Source organism: Micromys minutus, assembly GCF_963924665.1.
Source record: "Micromys minutus genome assembly, chromosome: 4".
In the NCBI taxonomy this organism is placed as follows: domain Eukaryota; kingdom Metazoa; phylum Chordata; class Mammalia; order Rodentia; family Muridae; genus Micromys; species Micromys minutus.
In genome coordinates this window covers 11,656,906-11,682,030 of record NC_137973.1, presented here as the reverse complement: position 1 = coordinate 11,682,030, position 25,125 = coordinate 11,656,906, and positions in this window count along the sequence as shown.

Genomic DNA, 25,125 nt, shown 5'->3' with positions numbered 1-25,125 from the left:
TTCTTTTCTGGTCCAACCTATTTGGAGTTTTGAATGCTTCTTTTATGCTTGTTGTCATCTCATTCTTGAGGATGGGGAAGTTTTCTTCTACAATTTTGTTGAAGATATTTACTGTGCCACTTAGTTGATACTCTTCTCTCTCTACTATTCCTATTTTCTTTAGGTTCGGTCTTCTCATAGTGTCTTGGATTTCCTGGACATTTTGGGTTAGGAGCTTTTTGTTTTTTGTATCTTCTCTGGCTGTTTTGTCTATGTTTGCAATGTTGTCTTCTGCCCCTGAGATTCTCTCTTCGATCTCTTGTAATCTATTGGAAATGCTTGCTTCTGTGACTCCTGATTTCTTTTTTTGGTGTTCTGCCTCTAGGATTATCTCTTTTAGCGTTTTCTTTATTGTGTCAATTTCCGTTTTAATTTCCCTCTTCCATTCCTTTATTTCTTTGGTTCTCTTTTCCTCTAGTTCTTTGAGTTCTTTGACTGTTTTTTTGGTTTCTTCTTTAAAATCTTCTGAATCTTTTTGCTTTTCCTCTTGTTCCTTTTTAAGTATCTCTATCAGCGTCTTGAGGTATGATTCCAGGTCTGTGTCTTCTTTTTCTGGAGTGTTGGGAATTCCGATGTTTGCTGTTATGGGAGAGCTGGGTTCTGGTGTTGCTAGATTGTCTTGATTTCCTTGGGATATACTCTTTCACTTTCCTCTTGCCATTTTGTTTTCAGTGATATGTTCTTGCCTTTCCCTAGTATCTGGTCTGTGTCCCTGGATCTCCAGTGGTCCAGGTGTCAAATGGGCTGAGCCCAATTCTATGCCTCAGAGTCCTCGGGTGGGAACAGAAGTTCAATGTTCTGTTCCTTGTCGCTGGCTCAGGCAGGGCAGGGCAGGGCAAGGCAGGAGATGCACTTTCCGTGTGTGCTCCGCAGAGATCTCTCCGCTCCCCAGAAGCCTAGGTCTCCCATTCAATAGTTGTTCAGCCTTTTCGAGCTGCCGTTCCAGGTGGCAGATGGGCCGGGCTCTGCTCTGCGTCCGGAAGTCGCCGCCGGGTGGAAACAGAAGTTCTCAATTTGTGTTCCGGGTCGCTGCATCAGGCAAGGCAGGGCAGGGCAAGTCAGGGGGTGCACTTTCCATGTGCACTCTGCAGAGATCTCTCTGCTTCCCGGCAGCCCAGGTCTCCTACCCACCAGTTGCTCAGCCTCTATGAGCTGCCGTTCTGGGTGGCAGATGGGCCAGGCTCTGCTCTGGGTCCTGAAGTCGCTGCTTGTGGAAACAGAAGTTCTAATTTTCTGTTTCCGATTGCTGGATCAGGCACGGCAGGGCAGGGCAAGGCAGGGGGTGCACTTTTTGTGTGCGCTCCGCAGAGATCTCTCTGCTCCCCTGCTGCCTAGGTCTCCCACTCACCAGTTGTTCACTCACTGTTCTTTTATACACACATATAACAAAGAAAAAATGATCTAAGGAAAGTTGTTTGATTTCGGATTCAAAGAAATCTGTTTCTTTTCAGAAAAAGAAATATGATTGGAAGAAAAGGAAAATAAATTCCAGTAAGTAAACAGTAAATAGTAACAAAGTACCCTTCCTCCAGGACAGTCAAATTTAAACACAATTTCTTCCCAATTACTACATGTTATATCAACAAAAGCATGAAAGCAAAGCAGAAGTTCATGTCTATATTCAGGGTAAAATGATTAAATTGGATTCTATAGCAATTTTCTAACACTCAACAAGAATAACCATATCTTATAAGTTGAATGCAAATGTTTGTCACAGGGAGCTCAAAAATTACATCGAAGAGCAATCCATGGAACAAAGTACACAAGAAGTAAAAAGCCCTTTATCACTTTTCCCCAGAGCCTCTCCTACAGGTCCCCAAGAAATTGTTTTCCATGGGTCAGTCTTTTGATCTTGTTCCAACAGTAAGTTAAAAGAAATCACAAAATACAGTGTCTGATAACGAACTATTACAAAATAACACCAGGTACTACAGGCAGAAACATTCACCATTGTCAAGTTATAAAATCAACTTAGAAACAGAGTATCAAGGGACTGGACAAGAAAATAGAAATTGTTAGGTACATTGGATATTTTGTAAAATGGATAACAGTGAATGCAATAAGATATAATCTTATTAAGTAAATTGAGCTAGTCTCAGACAAATATGTATCTTTTTTTCTGGTATGATTCTTTGAATTAATATACAAAATTATATCTGTATATACTACATGAAAGTTGATATGATCTTTCTGGAAAACAAAAGGATCAATAAAGAAGTGAGAGTATGAATGTGTAAGGCATGAGTAAATTGTTGAACCCACAATATGAACTCATATGAAAATATTTTATGTAACATTGTGACATGTTAAAATGAACATGTGTATTGGAAACTTAACATCTAAAGTTAGCGGCAAAAATCCAAGGAGAGTATTATTTCAATATATATGCTCAGCACTGTGCGTCCTTCAGAACAGCTTCACAGAGGCAACATCCTCAATAGCAAAAAAAGAACATTACTAAATTTTGTATATTTATATGCTGAGGACATGGCATTTTAACATCCAATTACCTTCCCTCATAACCACATTTCCTTTAACATCCTTATCAAAAATCCATTCATCTCAACATCTTTATTTTATACGTAGATCCTCAGTAAGGGTTGAGGCTTCAGGCATTCACCTCACGAGCACTGGAAAACAAAATGAGTTCATAAATGCAGTATCAATATATATTCCATCCTCAGAAGACACTGGTTTTCAGAATCTTCATCAAATTCTGACTCTTACACACTATGTATCTCTTATTCAGTTGTGGTTTCTGGGCTCTAGAATAAGGATCTGTTATAGATGTCATGTTTAAGACTGACATCTTCACAGTCAAATCTCTTCTATACTTTGATCAGTATTAATCTCTTGTATTTATATTAATTTCTACTAACTGCAAAAAGAAGCATCTTTGTTGAACGTTCAGAGAGACACTGATCCATGAATAAATCAGCATGTTTCTCTTAACCAGAGCTCAAATCCAGTAGCTACCCATATAATAGTTTTCTCACATTTGCAATAGTGTAGGTGCCATATAAAGCAGGCTATTAATGTGTGAGCTTGATAGCTAGGTAAGACCACTGATGATTTTCTTTCTGCCTACAGCTTACATTGAACCTTCTGGTACTATGGTAATAACCATTAATACTAACCAGCTTCTTAATGAGAGTGAATATCACATGAGAAAATCCACAATTAAACAAAACTTACAAAACTTCTGTACCATGGTCAGCAAAAACCAGTGATGGGACAATTGAGAGCTGTTACACTATTCCTAGGCAAGATTCATGGAAGATAAATATATGAAATCAAATAAATAGAGTGATATTCACTTTGAGATTTTTGACTACTGTCTCTAGGTTGATGAGAATTTGGATCCTCATTCTGAGGCACAGTAAATATAAATTTCATTTTAAGTACAGTTTTTTTATATTTGTATTTACTTCCAGAAAACAGTACAAAACACTTGTTGTTCTGCAAGAATATACAGAGGTCAACAGTAATTTTTGATATTTATTAAAATTATATAAAATTATGTAAAAATATAATCTAAATTTCTATAAAGATTATTGTCCCAATCTGGTATGTATTCTCAGACCTGAGTCTCTGTCTATGTTTCTGGAAGTTTGGTTGCTTTCTTGCCAATAAATTTTAAAACAGAAGTTAGGATGATTAAGGTCATAAGAACCAGTGAGATACCTTTAACTCAAGTCAGTGAGCATTTACCCATTGTGTTTTATAAAGATTTATACACACAAAACAAAATCACATATTCTGCATAAATGCAGTTCACTGGCAAAAACTTTATATAACCTTTAAAGTTTTCTTCTGTTTTATAACATTTGAATTTTCATAGAGCTCATAAAATATAATAAATAGAAATAACACTAGACTCGTGGATTATTTGTAGTATAATTCATCACTATGATGGAATACTTCATATACTACTTTTGAGAGATGACTATCTTTCTCTTAGTGTTAAGAACCCAAAATACATACTAACTGCTCATTTTATTCAACATGCACTCTGGATTTAGAAATAACATAGTAAACATACTGATTTTTGGGTTCATTGATTTTATTTTTTCTTTGTTTCAACAATCAATGTCTCAAGAAAATGCCACTGTGGCTATGGTAGAGGTACAAATGGATAAAGTAAAAAATGCAGTTGCTTGCATATCAATTCACCAGAGATGTTTGTATTGAACAGCCAAATTTAATTAATTACTTTACCCTTTTATAAGTAAATAAGAAATAAATCTTTACTGTTAAGTAAGTTCACAAAGTTTTTTTCCAGCATAATACAAACAAAACAATGAACATATAAAAGAAAGGTCCAGTATACCATTTTCTAGTGTAAGCCTTGGTAATAGTCATCACCATGAGGTTCTGTTTCTCTACTTAGAAGCTTTACCTAGATGTCTTCTGTGTCAGCCTATTTTTCTGGTACTATGATAAAACACCATGACCAAGGTGACTTAAGGAATGAAGGAGAATGGCACCAGGCAGCTGACACAGTGCTTGAATCAGCAAACAAAAATCTCATATATTCAACTGCATGCATGAGTCAGAGACATCAAAATAAAATCACGGTGGGGCTTTAAACAGCCAAACATATTCCCAGTGACATTTTTCCACCAATGTCATGGCTTCTAAGCTTACCTAGAAAGTACCACCAACTGGAGAACATGTATTCAAATACCCAAGATTAAAGATAACTCTTCTCCTTCAAACAACTACCTACTGGTAGATTATTCCTTAGTACGTGCTTTCTTGTAAAAGAAAGTGAGCTAGTGTTTCTTCATGAATTCTTTTTACAAGTAAAATGAGGTCATATAGAGAAGTTTTGCTATACCTTCAGCTTTAAAATTTATTTTTAACAAGAAGACACAAAAAAACATTTAGGGAAGAAATATTAAGATATCATTTCATAATTGCATCCTAATGATTACACTGAATTGCCAATTTGCTAGACTCAGAATCATCCAGAAGACACACATCTCTACATGTCCCCTGAGTACAGGTAGTCTTACCCCAAGGCCTGGATCCTAGAAATAACCAGACAAAATGGAGCAACAGAGCCAAATGCCAGCACTTGTGTCCTCTGCATTCTGCATACAGAAAAAATGACATGCGTCCAGCAGCCTCATACTCTTTTTTTTTTTATATTCCCAGTTTTTACATTTCATTTGCCTCATACTCTTACTGCAACATTTTCACAACTGCAATTTCAAATCTTTTTTTTTTTCATTCTGTGACAAGGTTTCAAGAGATAATAACAAAATTAACTTGCACAGTATCTATCTTTTCTGTTTTCTAATTGGATATTCTCCGCATATACATTTCAGATGTTATTTCCTTCCTCCAATCCCATTACCCTCCCCCTTCCATTTCCTCCATGAAGGTGTTCCCTCTTCCAACCACCCTCTCCACCTCAGCACTTTGATATTCAACTACCCTGGGAAAATGAGACTTCACTGGACCAAAGGCCTCTTCTCCCATATATGTTAGAAAATGCTATCCTCTGCTGCATATATACCTGATTTCATGGGTCTCTCCATGTGAACTCATTGGTTGGTGTTTTAGTCCCTGGGAGCTGTGGTGCCTTTGGTTAGTTGATCATTTTGTTCTTCTCATGTGGTTGCAGACTCTTTCAGCTCCTTCAGTTTTTTCTTGAGCCCCTTCATTGGGGTCCCCGTGTTCAGTCTGATGGTTAACTGCAAACATCCTTCTCTGTATCAGTATGGTTATGGCTTGCAAAGCTTCATTTCACACATTAGAATCAGGAGAATACTGCATTTACTATAAAAATCTACTCAGTGAGAATTAGATGTTAGCTCAGATATCAAAACCATTATTACTGTGATTTTGTATGTTTAAATGCTGATTGGTTCTAACTTACAGGTTGTTTTTTAAAAACAATGGTCTAAATTAAGGGTCTGTATCCCCAATATGAACTTTTACTTTTTTCCCCCAAAATATGAAAGAAGTACTATCTGTGAGAATCATGACTGAGAATGTGTTCTTCTGCTCTGAATATTAGGTTTAGAGAACATGCTTGTCTGCAACATGAGCTTTCTTTGTTTCTTCCTGTTTTTGTGCCATTGTTATATGCTCCTTTATGTTATTATATTATTAATGTTACACTAATCAAGATGTATTTCTGTCTTATCCATCTATGATCTTCTAATTCTACACCTATTCTGACATTTTGAGACTTCTGAGAGGGAGAGAGGAGGAGAGAAAAAAAGGGGGCAAGATCAGGTGCAGGAGGAGACAGGGCAGAAGTCCAGAGGGTTAGGATATTGAACAGAGGTGTATAGTAGTGGGGAACTGGGGATAGACACTGAAAGTTGCAGATGTCCAGGACCCAAGAGGTTCCCAGGACCCAGCAGAATGACATTAGCTGAAATACATGGTAGACAGGCATAGTCCCTGGTTTTAGGATAGGGTCCCTCACCCATCTCAAAAATATTAATCCAGAATTGCTCTTATATAAAGAAAATTCAGGGCCAAAGAGTAGAACAGAGACTGAAGGAAAGGCCTTCCAGATACTTCCCCATCCATCCCACTTGCAAACACCAAACCCAGACACTATGACTGATGCCAAGCAGATGCAGGCAACCATCGAACTAAGTGCAGAGACTACACTGGAGGAGTTCTGCGAAGGACTGATGGAGCTAAAGGAGTTTTGCAACCCATAGAAAGAAAAATATCATCCAACCAGATACCCCAAAGTCCCAGGGACTAAAACACCAACCAAAGAGTACACATGGGGGAAATCACGGCTCCATTTGCATTGGAAGCAGAGGATGGCCTTATGTGGCATAAATGGGAAGGAGCCCTTTGGTCCTGTGGAGGAGGCTTGATGCTCCAGTGTAGGGGAAACTTAGGGCACTGAGGCAGGAGTGGGTAACTGGGTGAAGGAGCACCCTTATAGAAGCAGGGGGACAGGGAAGGGGATAAGAGATTGAACTGGGAAGGGGGATAACATTTGAAATGTAAAATAGTAAAGTAACCAATAAAATAAAAAGTAACCAAACACTTCCACAATTCAAAATTTACTAATTTACTTTGACATAACTTATCCTGTGTCCTTATACCATTTATATGTCATATTTTCTACATTTTTACATAAATAATAAATGCAGAGTGAAATTGCCTGATCATAGAATCAGTTGGTTTTAATCCAGAATAACAAATAAAGATGACATCTTTTGATGGCTTCTCATGTGCTATCAAATATCACTTCAAGGCAAGGGTATTAAACAATATGAGAACTCCTAAGTAACTTTGCCTGCTCATCCTACCTCAGTGTTTTATATCTACATTTAAAGTTGCAAATAATATTTACACATTACATTTATCAAATGCAAAGACTATAAAATATTGGAAATAGAGTTTTCTAATTGTGAAAGCATGAATCCTACAATTTGTTTATCTTGGCTTCAGTAAAGATGTCTTCCAGACAGTAGCCTCAATATTCTGGTGAGAACTATTCCTATTTTGTGGTTGTTTCACCCAATGTTTGCCTCTACACAACCTAATTTTTAATTATGATATTTAAATTTGGTTACTACTCTATAATCATAATTTGTTCTGTATACTCTGATTTCTTGAGCAGTAACTTAAGCAAAAAAATTTAAAAAACAATTTTAATATTGTTAACTAAAAAATAATTCACCTGTTGAATATATTTTCTTACCACAGAAGTTCAATTTTTGTGTCAGGACTTTAAACAAGAAAGGCATCATTAGGGGCAGTTTCATATCATTTTTTTTCTGATTCATTGTGCTATATTTAGTTTGCAAAATTTGGAAAAAATTATTCTTTTTAAGGTCATCTCTCACTTGATGTTGACTTTCTTTGTGCTAGAATGTTAAAATTAGTACTTCCCGAATGAGCATGTGGCTTTCTCTAACATTTCTCTCTGTACTCTTGCTACTATTATTTTGATTAAAAATGTGACTTCTGTAACCAGCATAGCAATGTAAAAATAGAATGCATTGAGTAGTTTGCTGATCTGAACTTGAAAGAGCTCAGTGATGAATGTAAACTAACATTACTGGTTTCAGGAAGGGTGGAGAAGTTGTTTATCCCATCTAGAATTAGAAAAGCTAAGTGAGATTATTCAGCCGTAAGAATATTTCCCTCAAGAGAATGTACAAACCTTTTTTAAAAAATCAAGTACTAACAAAAATATATTCATATATTTTATTCAAAAATGCTTTTAAAAATCTGTACATTTATCTGTTTTTAAAAATAAAGTTGTTTGAGAGAGAGAGAGAGAGAGAGAGAGAGAGAGAGAGAGAGAGAGAGAGAGAGAATGTACAACATAATTCTAGAGTATTTTATACATTTATATGTGACTACTTTGAGATTTTTTACAATTTTTGTTTTTAAAAACCCATTTGATTTCCTAAAATTTCTAATACTTGCATTTGTCACATATGAGTGTGATTAGATGTCACAGCAGCTCAGGAAAGTGGGCATTGTTATAGTAGGTAGAGGTCCCAAAACTACCTGGTTAGTAACTATATCTGGGAGAAATATGATGCCCCATTCTGGCCCCCGGGATTACTGTGCATAGAAACAGGCAGGAAAGTCAACCATTTATATAAAATAAAAACAAAGCTTGAACAAATGTAATTTTCCACAGGGATTTCAGCGCCCTGAGAAGCACAGCAGTCATAGCTAGTTAAAATGAACTCCTTGCTGGTCCTACATGAAAGTAACTGTGGCCTTCCTCTGAACCAGCATGCTCAACATGAGACTCTGTCCTATATCAGAGCTAAAATAGATCAGCCCAACTGTTCACATAAAAACAGTAAAACCATGATTGTGTTAGGTGATTTTACTTGATGGTTTCTGTATTTGTATTTCCTGTTCGTTGCAAATGGGAGAGATTTATCATTGACAACATCTTTCAAATCTATCTTTTAGGTCATATATTATAATCTTAATGGTGTTATTTGCTCTGTTAATATCCATCTGCATCTGTGGCTAGTCTTCCAAGCTCATGTCACTATTTACATTGTTCAAAGTACAATCTTGGGCCTGTTAACAGAAAAGACTTTTCACAATGACAGCAGATGTGGAGCACAAATTTTGTTCTAGCTTTTTTTGTTTTGAGCATTAACTGGAGCTGAATGTAGGCTGTTTATTAATAGGGATTTTTAAACAAAACAAGATTTTTTCAATAGCTCAGGAGGGTATATATCAGATTCTCATTGTGATAAAATTCCAGATAAAAGAGAAAAACACAGGTTTACTCTGGTTTAATATATGAGGGAGTATATTCCACTGACATTGGAGAAATAGATAGAGAAACAGGTTTTGCTGTTGAGACTGGGCAATAAAACATCAAGCGCACAAATGGTAAACATTTTTTAGAAAGTCTGTGCCTTATAATAGTTCAAAAACCACCCATAACTAACACCAGGTAGAAAACCAATGAGTTAAATGTCTCAGAATTTTTCACATTCAGAACTCATACAGTGAGGACATATGAGTGTGTGTTTGTGTATGTGTGTGAGTGTGTTTGTGTGTGTGTATGTGTGTCTGTGTGTCTGTGTGTCTGTGTGTTAAAGAGAAGGGTTTCAGCCTGCTCATCCTAAAAGACAACATAAAATTCTTGAATTAAGTGAAACCCCCAATATAACATTTTCTGTTTTCATCATTTCCAGCCATTTTGTCTACCATTCTCAGAACAGTTACTCTCATACTCTGACACTGGAGCAGAACTCTTCTAGGGCTCAACACCCACAATTATACTTTTGAATAGTGGTTAAACATTTGCTACACTGTTCTCTAAAATTGTATGATGGGCATTTCCAGAAACTGTAAGATGTCAAGGAGTTTACTAGGGTAGGACCAAATAATTAAGCTATTAGATATTGGGATAAGGTCAAAGAATTTTAAGAAAATATGTACAAACCAAGTTATGGTTTTCTAGAACTCTTTGCATTCTCCTAAGTTAAGTAATGTCAGAGCATGGCTTTACAGATTAAATGAAGCTGTATATATCTTACTCGAAACATAATACACACAAACACACACAAAACTGGTTTTTTTAATTGAAAATTTTTATTTTATAAAACAAAGATAAATGTACAAATTTTCAGCATTTTTGCATAAAAGTATATGAATACATTTTTAAGGTTGTAATTAAGTATTTGTGGGTACATATACATACACATATGTATATATGTAACAATAATGTAAAAAAAGAGGCTATTAATTTGAGGGGTTAGGAGAGAAACTGGGAGGGGCTGTAGGGAGGAAAGAGGGAAGTTCTATTTTAATTAAAATATATTCTTTTTATTTCTTTACCTTCACAAAGTCTGTGAGTTGTTTCTGGGGTGTTCAGAGCATTCTGGGGTTAGTATCACATTATCAGTAACTGCATATTATGTCTGTTCTTTTGTGACTGGGTTATCTCACTCAGGATGATATTCTCTAGGTGCATCCATTTTCTTAAAAATTTCTTTAAGTCATTGTTTCTGATAGCTGAGTAGTACTCCATTGTATAAATGTACCACAATTTTTGTATTCATTCATCTACTAAAGGATATCTGGGTTCTTTCCCGCTTCTGGCTATTATAAATAGAGCTGTAATGAACAATGTGGTACATGTATCTTTGTTGTATGTTGGAGCGTCTCTGGGATAAATGCCCAGAAGTGGAATAACTGGGTCTTAAGGTAGTACTATGTCCATTTTTCAGAGGAATCTCCAGAATGATTAACAGAGTATTTGTATCAGTTTACAACCCCACTAACAGTGGAGAAGTATTCCTATTTCTCGACATCCTTGCCAGCTTCTGTTGTCATCTGAGTTTTGGATGGCCAATCTGACTGGTGTGAGGTGGAATCTCAGAGCTGTTTTGATTTGCATTTCCCTGAAGGCTAAGGATGTCCAGCACTTCTTAGGTGTTTCTCAGCCATTCGATATTCCTTGATTGAGAACTCTTTGTTTAACTCTGTATCCTTTTTTTTAAAAAGGTAGTTTAACTCTGGTGTCTAGCTATTTGAGTTCGTTGTATGTCTTGGATATTAGGCCTCTATCAGATGAAGGGTTGGTAAAGATCTTTTCCCACTCTATAGGTGGCCGTTTTGTTTTCTTGACAGTGTCTTTAGCCTTACAGAAACTTTACAATCTCATTAAGTCCCATTTGTCAATATTTGATTTTAGAGCTCGAGCCATTTGTGTTCTGTTCAGGAAATTTTCTCCTGTGCCTATGTGTTCTAAGGTTTTCCCTATATTCCCATCTAATAGCTTCAGTGTACCTGCTCTAATGTGGAGATCTTTGATCCACTTACACTTGTGCTTTGTACAAGGAGATAAAAAAGGGTCTATTTTCATTCTTCTGCATGCTGAGTGCCAGTTGTACCAACACCATTTGTTGAATAGGCTATCCTCTTTCCGTTGAATGTTTTCAGTTCCTTTGTCAAAGATCAGGTGACCATATATGTGTAGGCTCATTTCTGGATCTCCTATTTTATTCTCTTGATCCACGTGCCTATTTCTGTACCAGTACCATGCAGTTTTCAGCACAATTGCCTTGTAATACAGCTTAAGGTCAGAGAGGGTGGTTCCCGCAGATGTTTTATTATTTTTGAGGATGGTTTCACTATTCTAGGTCCTTTATTATTCCAGATGAAATTGAACATTGCTCTGTCCAACTCAGTGAAGAACTGGATTGGAATTTTGATGGGGATTGCATTGAATCTGTAGGTTGCTTTTGGTAAGATTGCCCTTTTTAAAATGTTGATCCTTCCAATCCATGAGCATGGGAGATCTTTTTTATTTTTCTGAGATCTTCCTCGATTTCCTTCTTTAGAGGTTTGAAGTTATTGTCATACAGGTCCTTTCACTTGCTTAGTTCGAATGACACGAAGGTATTTCATATTTTTTGTGACTATTGCGAAGAGTATCTTTTCCCTAATTCCTTTCTCCATAGGTTTGTCCTTGAATATAGGAAGGCTACTGATTTGTTTGAGTTAATTTTATATCCAGCTACTTTGCTGAACTTGTTTATTAGCTGTACGAGTTCTCTGGTAGAATTTGTGGGGTCGCTTAGGTACACTATCATGTCAACTGCTAATAGTGATGTTTTTACTTCTTCCTTTCCAATTTGTAACCCTTTGATTTCATTTTGCTGTCTAATTGCTCCAGGCAGGACTTCCATTACTATGTTGATAGGTATGGGGAGAGTGGGCAGCCTTGTCAAGTCCCTGATTTTAGTGAGATTGCTTCAAGTTTCCCGCCATTAAGTTTGATGTTGGCTGTTGGTTTGCTGTGTATTGCTTTTATTATGTTTAGGTATGGGCCTTGAATTCCTATTCTTTCCAAGACATTTAACATGAAAGGGTGTTGAATTTTGTCAAATGCTTTCTCAGCATGTAGTGAGATGACCATGTGTTTTTTTTTCTTTGAGTTTGTTTATATGGTGGATTCCATTGATGTATTTCCGTATATTAAACCATCCCTACATCTCAGGTATGAAGCCTACTTGATAATCGTTAATGAACATTTTGATGTGTTCTTGGATTCAGTTTGCAAGGATTTTGGTTTGTAATTTTGCATCAATGTTCATAAGTGATATAGGTCTGAAGTTCTCTCTCCTTTTAGGGTCTCTTTTTGGTTTAGAAATGAGGGTTATTGTGGCCTCATAAATGAGTTAGGTAGTGTTCCATCTGACTCTATTTTGTGGAATAGTTTGGAGCATATTGGTGTTAGGTCGTCAATAAATATCTGATAAAATTCTGCACTCAACCCATCTGGACCTGGGAATTTCTGGTTGGGAGGCTGTTGATGACTGCTTCTATTTCTTTAGGTGTTATGGGATTATTTATATGGTTTTTCTGATTCTAGTTTAACTTTAGCATCTGGTATCTGTCTAGGAATTCATTCATTTCCTCCAGATTTTCCAGCTTTGTTTAGTATAGGCTTTTGTAGTAGGATGTGATGATTTCTTGAATTTCCCCAGTTTCAGTTGTTATGTCTCCATTTTCATTTCTGATTTTGTTAATTTTGATAATCTCTCTTTGCCCTCTAGTTAGTCTTATCAATCTTGTAAATTTTCTCAAACAATCAGCTCTTGGTTTTGTTGATTCTTCCAATGTTTCTTTTTGTTTCTATTTGGTTGATTTCTGCCCTAAGTTTGATTATTTCTTGCTTTCTACTCCTCTTGTGTGTATCTTCTTTCTTTTGTTCTAGAGCTTTCAACTGCTCTGTCAGGTTGCTAGTGTATGCTCTCTCCTGGTTCTTTTGGAAGCACTCAGAGCTATGAGTTTTCTCTCAGTTCTGCTTTCATTGCCTCCAATAGGTTTGGGTATATCGTGTTTTCATTTTCATTCAATTGTAGAAAATCCTTAACTTCTTTCTTTATTTCTTCTTTGGCCCGACTATCATTTAATAGAGCATTGTTTAGTTTCCATGTGCATGTGGGCTTTTACTTTTCTTTGTTGTTATTAAAGACCAACCTTAGACCATGTTGATCTGAAAGGATGCATGGGAGTATTTTGATTTTCTTATATCAATTGAGCCTCGTTCTATGTCCTATTATGTGATCAATTTTCGAGAAGGTGCCGTGAGGTGCTGAGAAGATGTATTCTTCTGTTTTAGAATATGTTCAGTAGATATCTATTAATTACTTGTGGATCATAGTCTCTGCTAGTTTTACAATGTCGTTGTTCAGTTTCTGTTTCCATGATCTGTCCTTTGGTGAGAGTGGGGTATTTAAGTCTCCCATTATTATTGTGTGGAGTAAAATGCAGTTTTAAGTTTTAGTAGGGTTTCTTTTGTGAATATGGGTGCTTTTGTATTTGGAGCATATATGCTAAGGATTGAGAGTTCCTCCTGACAGATTTCCCCTGTAATGAATAAAAAGTGTCCTTCCTTATCTTTTTTGATAACTTTTGGTTGAAAATCTACTTTATTCGATATTAGAATGGCTACTCCAGCTTCCTTTCTGGGGCTATTTGCTTGTAAGGTTTTTTTCCCACCCTTTTACTCTGAGATAGTATCTGTCTTTGTCTCTGAGATGAGTGTCCTGCATTCAGCAAAATGCTGGATTTTGTTTATGTATCCAGTCTGATAGCCTATATATTTTTATTGTTAGTTGAGTCTATTTATGTTAATAGATATCAAGGAATAGTGTTTACCATTTCCTGCTATTATTGCTTTTGGTAGGTCAATTGAGCCTGTGTGTCTTTCTTATTTTTGTTTTCTTGCTTAGGAGTTTTCTTGTTTTTATTATGAGGTGGTTCCCCTCATTGTATTGGGTTTTCCACCTATAATTTCTTGTAGTGCTGGGTTTGTGGTCACATATGTGAATTTAGTTTTGTCTTGGAATATCTTCCTCTCTCCATCTATGTTGATTGATAGTTTTGCAGGGAATAGCAGCTTGGGCTGGCACTTGTAGTCTCTTAGTGTCTGCATGATGTCTATCCAGGCTCTTCTAACTTTCATAGTCTCTGTTGAGAAATTTGGTGTGATTCTGATTGGTCTGCCTTTATATATTAAGTGGGCTTTTTCCCTTACTGCTTTTAATTTTTTTTTTTTTTTTTTTTACTTTGGGCACTTGGCATTTTGACTATTATGTGTCAGGAGGAATTTCTTTTTTTGTCCAATCTATTTGGAGTTCGGTAGGCTTGTTTTATGCTCATGGTCATCTCATTCTTAAGGGTAGGGAAGTTTTCTTCTATGATCTTGTTGAAGATATTTACTATGCCTTTTAGTTGATATTCTTCCCCCTCTTCTATTCCAATTATCCTTAGGTTTGGTCTTCTCATTGTGTTTTGGATCTCCTGGACATCTTGGGTTAGGAGCTTTTTGGTTTTTGCATCTTCTCTGACTGTTTTGTCTATGTTTTCAACGTTGTCTTTGGCCCCCGAGATTCTCTTTTCCATCTCTTGTAGTCTATTGAAACTGCTTGCATCTGTGACTCCTGATTTTTTTTTTTTTTTTTTTTTTTTTTTTAGGTTTTCTACCTCTAGGGTTGTCTCTTTTAGTGTTTTCTTTATTGTGTTCTCTTCTGTTTTATATTCCTTCTTCCATTCCTTCATCTCTTTGATTCTGTTTTCTTCTAGTTCTTTGTGTTCTTTGAGTGTTTTTCTTGTTTCTTCTTTAAAATCTTCTAACTCTTTATGTGTTTTCTTCCATTCTTGTTTCAGAATTTCTATCATCATCCTGAAGTAAGATTTCACGTCTGAATCTTCTTTTTCTGGAATGTTTGGCATTCCACTCTTTGTTGTGATGGGAAAACTGGGTTCTAGTGTTGCCAAATTAACTTGGTTTCCCTGGGGTAAGTTCTTTTGCTTTCCTCTTGCCATCTTGTTGTCAGTGATTGATTCTCGCTTTTCCCTTGTACCTGGCCTGTGTCCCTGTATCTCTGCTGTTCCTGGTGACAGATAGTCCGAGTGCCTGTTGTGTACCCCAAAAGACGCTGGCTGGGAACAGGGGGATCAATGGCGGGTTTCTGGGTCCTTGGATCAAGCCCGCTCTGCTGAGATCTCTCTGCCCCCTGGCTAGTCAAAACCTGTTCTCACCCCATTCTTGCCAGACTTGTTACATACCACTGTTTTAACACCACTTTTTTGTTTGTTATTTATGCTTGCATTTTTGTAGAATTATATTTTCCAAGAAAGTTTTTATACTATCATCTTAAAGGCTAAATGATATTTGGACTCACCCCTGAAACTGTCAGAAGCAAAATGTCAATAACATATCTACATTTCTTATGGAGATAATGTTTTTTCATTAATCAAAATGGACGTCCGAAATTTATATCAATTTTCTTTTTCCTGCTCTAATCCCACCCATGGAATTCTACCTGTTCCCTCTCAAATTTCTTTCCTCGTTCAAAGAATTATAACTAACTCAATCATTTTTTTAGAGTGTAAAGATGTCATAACACCTTGGCATGGGACAAACTGTGCCTTTGAAACTTGTTTTGAAATTGACTGAACTAATAATAAAAATTGAGATAGATAATACCTTTCTACAGGCTATTACTATCATTCCATCATGGTGGCTCAGTTTTACCCTTAAAATTTTGAAAAGAGATGTTTGATTAAATTATATAAAAACTTGAAATCATAAACACCAAAATGATCAGTTTAGTTTTCTTAAATTTTAATCCCTATTTTTTTCTGTCTCTGAGTCTCTGTGTATCTTCCTCAGTCTCTGTCTTGGTCTGTGTGTATATGTGTGTGTGTGTGTGTGTGTGTGTGTGTGTGTGTGTGTGTGTGAATGTGTTAATAATTTCTCATTTATCTCAGGCTTCTAAGAACTAACTTCTTAGAACGACTTTCAACTTTTGAACCTCCTGTCTCTACCTACTCTCCCAAAGAGTTTATGGCAGCCTTATTTATAGTAGCCAGGGGATGGAAAGAACCCATATGCCCTTCAACAGAGAAATGGATACAGAAAATGTGGTACATTTACACAATGAATTACTACTCAGCTATTAAAAGCAATGACTTCATAAAATTCTTTTTTTTTTTACAATTTTATTTTAAAGAACAAAGATAAATGTACAGAGTTTAATCATTTTTTTGCATAAAAGTACATAATACATTTTTGATAGTAATTATTTTTTTTAAAGGTTTGATAGTGTGATCAAGATCCCACCAGTTACAATGAGCAAAAAGTACATGTAAAACAAGATGCAACCTGTTAATAGTCAAAGTTTTCTTGGTGTGTAAAGATTTTTTTTTAACAATGAGCAGACAGTACATGTAATACAGGGTACAACCCTAATCAGTTTTTTAGAATTTAAGACAAACTTCATGTAGAGAATAATTGCGCCAACCTAATGTGGACAGGTGACATATCATCTAGTTAACAACATTTCTTTTTTTTTTTTTTTAAATAAACAATATGCATTATTTTATTATTTTCTGTCCTAGAATTGTTTTTTTTTTTTTTTTTTTTAGTTTTTGTTTTCTTTATTTCTTGGACTTCATACAGTCTGTGAGTTGTTTCTGGGGGAGTGCAAGCCTCTGGGGTTAGCATCGACTATCAGTGACTGCATATTATGTCTGTTCTTTTGTGACTGGGTTATCTCACTCAGGATGATCTTCTCTAGATGCAGCCATTTTCTTAGGAATTTGGTTAAGTCATTGTTTCTGGTGGCTGAGTAGTATTCCATTGTGTATATGTACCACAATTTTTGTATCCATTCGTCTTCTGAAGGACATCTGGGTTCCTTCCAGCTTCTGGCTATTATAAATAGAGCCGCTATGAACATTGTGGTGCATATATCTTTGTTGTGTATTAAAGTGTCTCTTGGGTATATGCCCAGAAGTGGAATAGCTGGGTCTTCAGGTAGTACTATATCCAATTTTCTGAGGTATCGCCAGACCGATTTTCAGAGTGGTTGTATTAGCTTGCAACCCAACCAACAGTGGAGAAGTGTTCCTATTTCTCCGCAGCCTCGCCAGCATCTGCTGTCATCTGAGTTTTGGATCTTGGCCAATCTGACTGGAGTGAGGTGGAATCTTAGGGTTGTTTTGATTTGCATTTCCCTGATGGCTAAGGATGTCGAGCACTTCCTCAGATGTTTTTCGGCCATTCGGAGTTCCTCAACTGAGAAAGATTTGTTTAGCTCTGTACCCCATTTTTTAATAGGGTTATTTGATTCTCTGGTGTCGAGCTTTTTGAGTTCCTTGTACACCTTAGATATTAGGCCTCTAGCTGATGTGGTGTTGGTAAAGATCTTTTCCCATTCTATTGGTTGCCGTTTTGTTTTCTTGACGATGTCCTTAGCCTTACAGAAACTTTGCAATCTCACTAAGTCCCATTTGTTAATCTTTGACCTTAGAGCTTGAGCCATTGGTGTTTCGTTCAGGAAATTGTCTCCTGTGCCTATGTGTTCTAAGGTTTTCCCTACTTTCTCATCTAATAATTCCAGTGTATCAGGTTTAATGTGGAGATCTTTAATCCACTTACACTTGAGCTTTGTACAAGGAGATAAGAACGGGTCTATTTTCATTCTTTTGCATGTTGAGTGCCAGTTGGACCAGCACCATTTGTTGAATAGGCTGTCCTTTTTCCACTGAATGTTTACTGCTCCTTTGTCAAAAATCAGTTGACCATATACATGAGGGCTCATTTCTGGATCTTCTATTCTATTCCATTGATCCACTTGCCTATTTCTGTACCAGTACCATGCTGTTTTCAGCACAATTGCCTTGTAATATAGCTTGAGGTCAGGGATAGTGATTCTCGCTGATGTTTTTTTGTTGTTGAGGATGGATTTCGCTATTCTAGGTCTTTTGTTATTCCAGATGAAATTGCACATTGATCTTTCCAATTCCATGAAGAACTGGGTTGGAATTTTGATGGGGATTGCATTGAATCTGTAGATTGCTTTTGGTAGGATGGCCATTTTTAAGATGTTGATCTTTCCAATCCATGAGCATGGGAGATCTTTCCATTTTCTGAGATCCTCCTCAATTTCTTTCTTTAGAGGTTTGAAGTTCTTGTCATACAGGTCCTTCACTTCCTTAGTTAGAGTCACACCAAGGTATTTCATAGTTTTTGTAACTATTGAGAAGGGTACCTTTTCCCCAATTTCTTTCTCCACATGTTTGTCCTTTGAGTATAGGAAGGCTACTGATTTGTTTGAGTTAATTTTGTATCCGGCCACTTTGCTGAACTTGTTTATCAGCTGTAGGAGTTCTCTGGTGGAATTTTTGGGGTCACTCAAGTACACTATCATGTCATCGGCAAAGAGTGATGTTTTTATCTCTTCTTTTCCGATTTGTATCCCCTTGATCTCCTTTTGCTCTCTAATTGCTCCAGCCAGGACTTCCAGTACTATGTTGAATAGGTAGGGAGAGAGTGGGCAGCCTTGTCGAGTCCCTGATTTTAGTGGGATTGCTTCAAGTTTCTCGCCATTAAGTTTGATGTTGGCTGTTGGTTTGCTGGATATTGCTTTTATTATGTTTAAATATGGGCCTTGGATTCCTGTTCTTTCCAGGACTTTTAACATGAAGGGGTGTTGGATTTTGTCGAATGCTTTTTCAGCGTCTAGTGAGATGACCATGTGATTTTGGTCTTTAAGTTTGTTTATATGGTGGATTACATTGATGGATTTCCTTATGTTAAACCATCCCTGCATTCCAGGGATGAAGCCTACTTGGTCATGATGAATGATGGTTTTGATGTGTTCTTGGATTCGGTTTGCAAGGATATTGTTGAGTATTTTTGCATCAATGTTCATAAGTGAGATTGGTCTGAAGTTCTCTTTCCTTGTAGGGTCTTTGTGTGGCTTAGGTACGAGGGTTATTGTAGCCTCAAAAAAGGAGTTGGGTAATATTCCATCTGATTCTATCTTTTGGAATAGCTTGGTGAATATTGGTGTTATATCCCCAATAAATGTCTGATAAAATTCTGCACTGAACCCGTCTGGACCTGGGCTTTTTTTGGTTGGGAGGCTTTTGATGACTTCTTCTATTTCTTTAGGTGTTATAGGGTTATTTAGATGGTTTACTTGGTCCTGGTTCAACTTTGGTACCTTGTAGCTGTCTAGGAATTCGTCCATTTCCTCCAGATTTTCCAATATTGTGGAGTATAAGTTTTTGTAGTAGGATCTGATGATTTCTTGAATTTCCTTAGTTTCAGTTGTTATGTCACCACTTTCCTTTCTGATTTTGTTAATTTGGATACTCTCTCTTTGCCCTTTAGTTAGTCTGGCTAGGGGTTTATCAATCTTGTTGATTTTCTCAAAGAACCAACTCTTTGTTTTGTTGATTTTTTCAATGGTTTTTTTTGTTTCTATTTGGTCTATTTCTGCCCTAATTTTGATTATTTCTTGCCGTCTACTCTTTTTGGGTAAATCTGCTTCCTTTAGTTCTAGGGCTTTTAGCTGTGCTGTCAGGTTGCTGATGTGAGCTCTCTCCAGTTTCTTCTTGGAAGCACTTAGGGCAATGAGTTTTCCTCTCAATACTGCTTTCATTGCATCCCATAGGTTTGGGTATGTTGTGTTTTCGTTTTCGTTGAATTCTAATAAATCCTTAATTTCTTTCTTTATTTCTTCTTTGACCCTGCTATCCTTTAGCAGAGTGTTGTTTAGTTTCCATGTGTATGTGGGCATTTTGTTGTCTTTGTTGTTGTTAAAGACCAGCCGTAGACCATGGTGATCTGAGAGGATGCATGGGAGTATTTCAATCTTCTTATATCGATGAAGGCTCGTTCTGTGTCCAATTATGCTGTCAATTTTCGAGAAGGTGCCATGGGGTGGTGAGAAGAAGGTGTATTCTTTTACTTTAGGATAGTATGTTCTGTATATATCTATTAATTCTAGTTGGTTCAAAGTCTCGGCTAGTTTTGCAGTGTCCTTGTTCAGATTTTGTTTCCCTGATCTGTCCATTGGTGAGAGTGGGGTGTTAAAGTCTCCCACTATTATTGTGTGGGGTGAGATGTATTTTTTGAGCTTTAGTAGAGTTTCTTTTATGAATGTGGGTGATTTTTTATTTGGAGCATATATGTTAAGGATTGAGAGTTCCTCCTGACAGATTTCCCCGGTAATGAGTAAAAAGTGTCCTTCTTTATCTTCTTTGATAACTTTTGGTTGGAAATTTACTTTATTCGATATTAGAATAGCCACTCCAGCTTGCTTCTTGGAGCTGTTTGCTTGGAAGTTTTTTTCCCACCCTTTTACTGTGAGATAGTGTCTGTCTCTGTCTCTGAGATGAGTTTCCTGTATGCAGCAAAAGGCTGGATTTTGTTTATGTATCCAGTCTGATAGTCTGTGTCTCTTTATTGGGGAGTTGAGCCCATTTATGTTAATAGATATCAAGGAATAGTTGTTTCTATATCCTGCCATTTTTGCTTTTTTGGGTTGAGTTGTGTCTGTGTTTTTTTTCTTCTTTTAGTTTTCTTGTTTAGGAGTTTTCTTGTTTTTACTAGGCTGTATTTTCCCTCCTTGTATTGGGTTTTCCACCTATAATTCGTTGTAGTGCTGGGTTTTTGGTCAGATATTGTGTGAATTTTGATTTGTCTTGAAATATCTTTGTCTCTCCATCGATGGTGATTGATAGTTTTGCTGGGTATAGCAGCTTGGGCTGGCACTTGTGCTGTCTTAAGGAGGGCATGATGTCTGTCCAGGCTCTTCTAGCTTTCATAGTCTCTGTTGAGAAATCGGGTGTGAATCTGATTGGTCTGCCTTTATATGTTACCTGACCTTTTTCCCTTACTGCTTTTAGTATTCTTTCTTTACTTTGGGCACTTGATGTTTTTACTATTATGTGTCGGGAGGTATTTCTTTTCTGGTCCAACCTATTTGGAGTTCTGAAGGCTTCTTTTATGCTCGTGGTCATCTCATTCTTGAGGGTAGGGAAGTTTTCTTCTATGATTTTGTTGAAGATATTTACTGTGCCTCTTAGTTGATACTCTTTTCCCTCTTCTATTCCTATTATCCTTAGGTTCGGTCTTCTCATTGTGTCTTGTATTTCCTGGACATTTTGGGTTAGGAGCTTTTTGTTTTTTGCATCTTCTCTGGCTGTTTTGTCTATGTTTGCAATGTTGTCTTCTGCCCCGAGATTCTCTCCTCGATCTCTTGTAATCTGTTGGAAATGCTTGCTTCTGTGACTCCTGATTTCTTTTTTTGGTGTTCTGACTCTAGGGTTATCTCTTTTAGCGCTTTTTTTATTGTGTCAATTTCTGTTTTACTTTCCCTCTTCCATTCCTTTATTTCCTTGGTTCTGTTTTCGTCTCGTTCTTTGAGTTCTTTGAGTGTTTTTCTTGTTTCTTCTTTAAAAGCTTCTGAATCTTTTTGCTTTTCCTCCCTTTCTTGTTTAAGTAACTCTATCAGCGTCTTGAGGCATGTTTTCAGGTCTGTGTCTTCTTTCTCTGGAGTGTTTGGAATTCCTATGTTTGCTACTATCGGAGAGCTGGGTTCTGGTGTTGCTAGATTGTCTTGGTTTTTTTGGGATATACTCTTTCTCTTTCCTCTTGCCATTTTGTTGTCAGTGATATGTTCTTGCCTTTCCCTTGTATCTGGTCTGTGTCCCTGGTACACTTTCCGTGTGCACTCCTCAGAGATCTCTCTACTCCCCAGCAGCCCAGGTTCCGGGTGGCAGCTGGGCCAGGCTCTGCTCTGCGTACTGAAGTCACCTCCGGGTGGGAACACATGTTCCTAAGATTTGTTCCTGGTCACAGTAGCTCAGCCTGTACAAGCCGCCTTTCTGGCTGGAGCCGCCTTTCTGGCTGGTGGTTGGGCCAGGCTCTGCTCTGCGACCTCAAGTCCTCTCCGGGTGGGAACAGAAGTTCCTAAGATCTGTTCCAGGTCTCAGTAGCTCAGCCTGTACGAGCCGCCTTTCTAGCTGGAGCGGCCTTTCCGGCTGGTGGTTGGGCCAGGCTCTGCTCTGCGACCTGAAGTCCTCTCCGGGTGGGAACAGAAGTTCCTAAGATCTGTTCCAGGTCTCCGACTTCATAAAATTCTTAGGCAAATGGATAGAACTAGTAAATATCATTCTGAGTGAGGTAACCCAGTTACAAAAGAACACTTCTGGTATGCCCTCACTGATAAGCAGATAGTAGCCCAAAACCTTGGAACACCCAAGGAAAAATTCACAGATCTCATGAAGCTTAAAATAAATAAATAAATAAATAAATAAATAAATAAGGAAATAAATAATTAATATAAATAAATAAATAAATAAATAACCAGAATGTGGAAGCTTCAGTCCTTCTTAGAAGGGTAAAAAGAATGGTCACAAGAGGAACTACAGGACAAATAGAGGACCAGGGACTGAAAAAAGATCATCCAGAGACTGCCTTTACCGGGGATACATCCCATATCACCCAGTTACTATTGCTGATGCCAGGAATTGCTTAATTGCAGGAGGCTGATATAAATGCCTCCTCAGAGGCTTTGGCAGAGCCATACTGATAAAGTTTAGAATGTTTGCAGATAGCTATTGGACTGAGCAGGGGACCCCATTGTAGGAGCTAGAGAAAGTACTTAAGGAACTGAAAGTATTTGCAACCCCATAGGAAGAAAAACAGTATCAACCAACCAAATCCCCCAGAGTTCACAGGAACTAAAACACCAACCAATAGGTACACATGGATGGACCCAGTGCTTCAGTTCTATATACAGCAGAGGATAACATTGTCTGGCATCAATAGGAGAAGAGGTCTTTGGTCCAGTGAGGTACATTCCCATTGTAGAGAATGCAGAGGAGCTGAGGTGGAAGTAAGTCGTTGGAAGTGGGAGCATGCTCATAGAAGCAAAGGGAGGGGGAATGGAAGCAGGTACAAGGGAATAGTATTTGAAATGTAAATACAGAGAATATACAATAAATAAATGATTTAAAAAATCACTGTGCTTAGGATATGGAGTGCTACAGACAAACCAAAAGCCCAGTCCTTGCAAGGCAATCACTATAAAAATTAACATACAGTCCCAACACCTCAAACTCTTACTTGCTATTCATAACTACTATGTTAATTAAAACTTTCCAAGCAAAGCTACTTTGTATCCCAAATGCTATATATCCTGTTTATTTTTTATTATAGCACATTGCTGGTCCAGCCACAACAGGCAACAGAAACCAGGCTAAAGATGATTCTGCTGAGAATGAGTAGATAATGCACCTGTGGTTCCACCATTTCTTACTGTCTGTGGCTTTCAGGATGCTTTGTTATACTCTAAGTAACAGTTATATTCTAAATAATAATTACAATAATAAAATACAGTCTTTTTTTGGACTCCAGTTTCATTATAACTAAAATAGAAAAAAAATATTTTGAGGAAATTACAACCAAGTCTTAAATTAGCACTTACCAAGTTTCATCAGTAAGAATTTCTGTAATAAGTATTATGAATAATTAGCTGTCTAGTATTTTTTATGTATTCAGTAAATTCTCCCAAGTTTCTATTTTTGTATTGCAAACAGGTTTAACTTTTGTGTCCTAATGCAATGGGATGCTTACACTAAAATTTGTACTCTCCATAATAAAATGCATTGGTCAAATATATTTACCTTCACGGGATTAACTGTGTGCTTATAAAAATTAACATAATTTCCATGCTTTTATGATTAACCTCATGAAACAGTGCAGCGACACTTGAAACTAAATTTTAAGCATATACAAAATATTATACAAGAAGTCAAGCTTTTTCTGTGTGCCAGTAAGTTTCGGGCTAGAATTTACTTTTATCTTGAAAAACCACCCTCTTATTTTTACTAAAATTCAAACTTTCAATGTGCTGTTGCTGACTTGTAAGCTTTTCCTTCATTACTAAACATGTTATAGCTGTCTCTCTTTCTTAATACCAAGTTTAGTAATTGATTTATGGCTTTAACCGTCTACTGTGAGCCCATCTTGAGGGACATTGCCCAAATGCTATACAGATTCGGTTTTATTCCCTTTAGCATCCGACATTTACTTCAATTGTATTTCACCCCCAAGGGGGCATATCATACTGGTTATTTTGTGTGTTAGCTTGTGCTAAGTGTAATAATTTTAATAAATGACTTACTGGAAATAATATGCATAGTATCTACCTATATTTAACATTAATCTCTTTTTAAAGCTATATGTAGTATTTTTATCAGTTCGTTGAGAATTTCAGACAATGTAGTTTGATATCATTTATTTTTATTTCCTTAGAAACAACATCAATCCCTATGTAAGCAATTCAACTTCATGTTCCACCACTCTGTCTCTCTCCTCTCCCTCTCAATCTCCCTCCCTCCCTCCTCCACCCCCCTCTGTGCATGTGTGTGTGTGTTTGTGTGTGTGTGTGTCCTTCCCTCCTCCCTATCTCTCTCAGTTTTTAAGTTCTTTTCTTTACATACTTAATATTATGTATATAAGTTTTAAAACTATTTTTTTCTCTCCCCTCTCTTTTTCCCTTGAACACTATTTATTTTTTCTCAACTTGATGTAGGTTTATGTTAAGTTGAAACATGATTGGACAGTGGCGGTAGGCAGAGAAAAGGTAGGGAAACCGAAGAGAAACAGGGATTGAGAGAGAAAAAATTTAAATTAACATGGAGCTGTGGAAAACAGATTTAGATTCTGATGACTGTAATCAGGCATACGTAGATATAATTATTTAAAGGGATTCTATAGGTCTT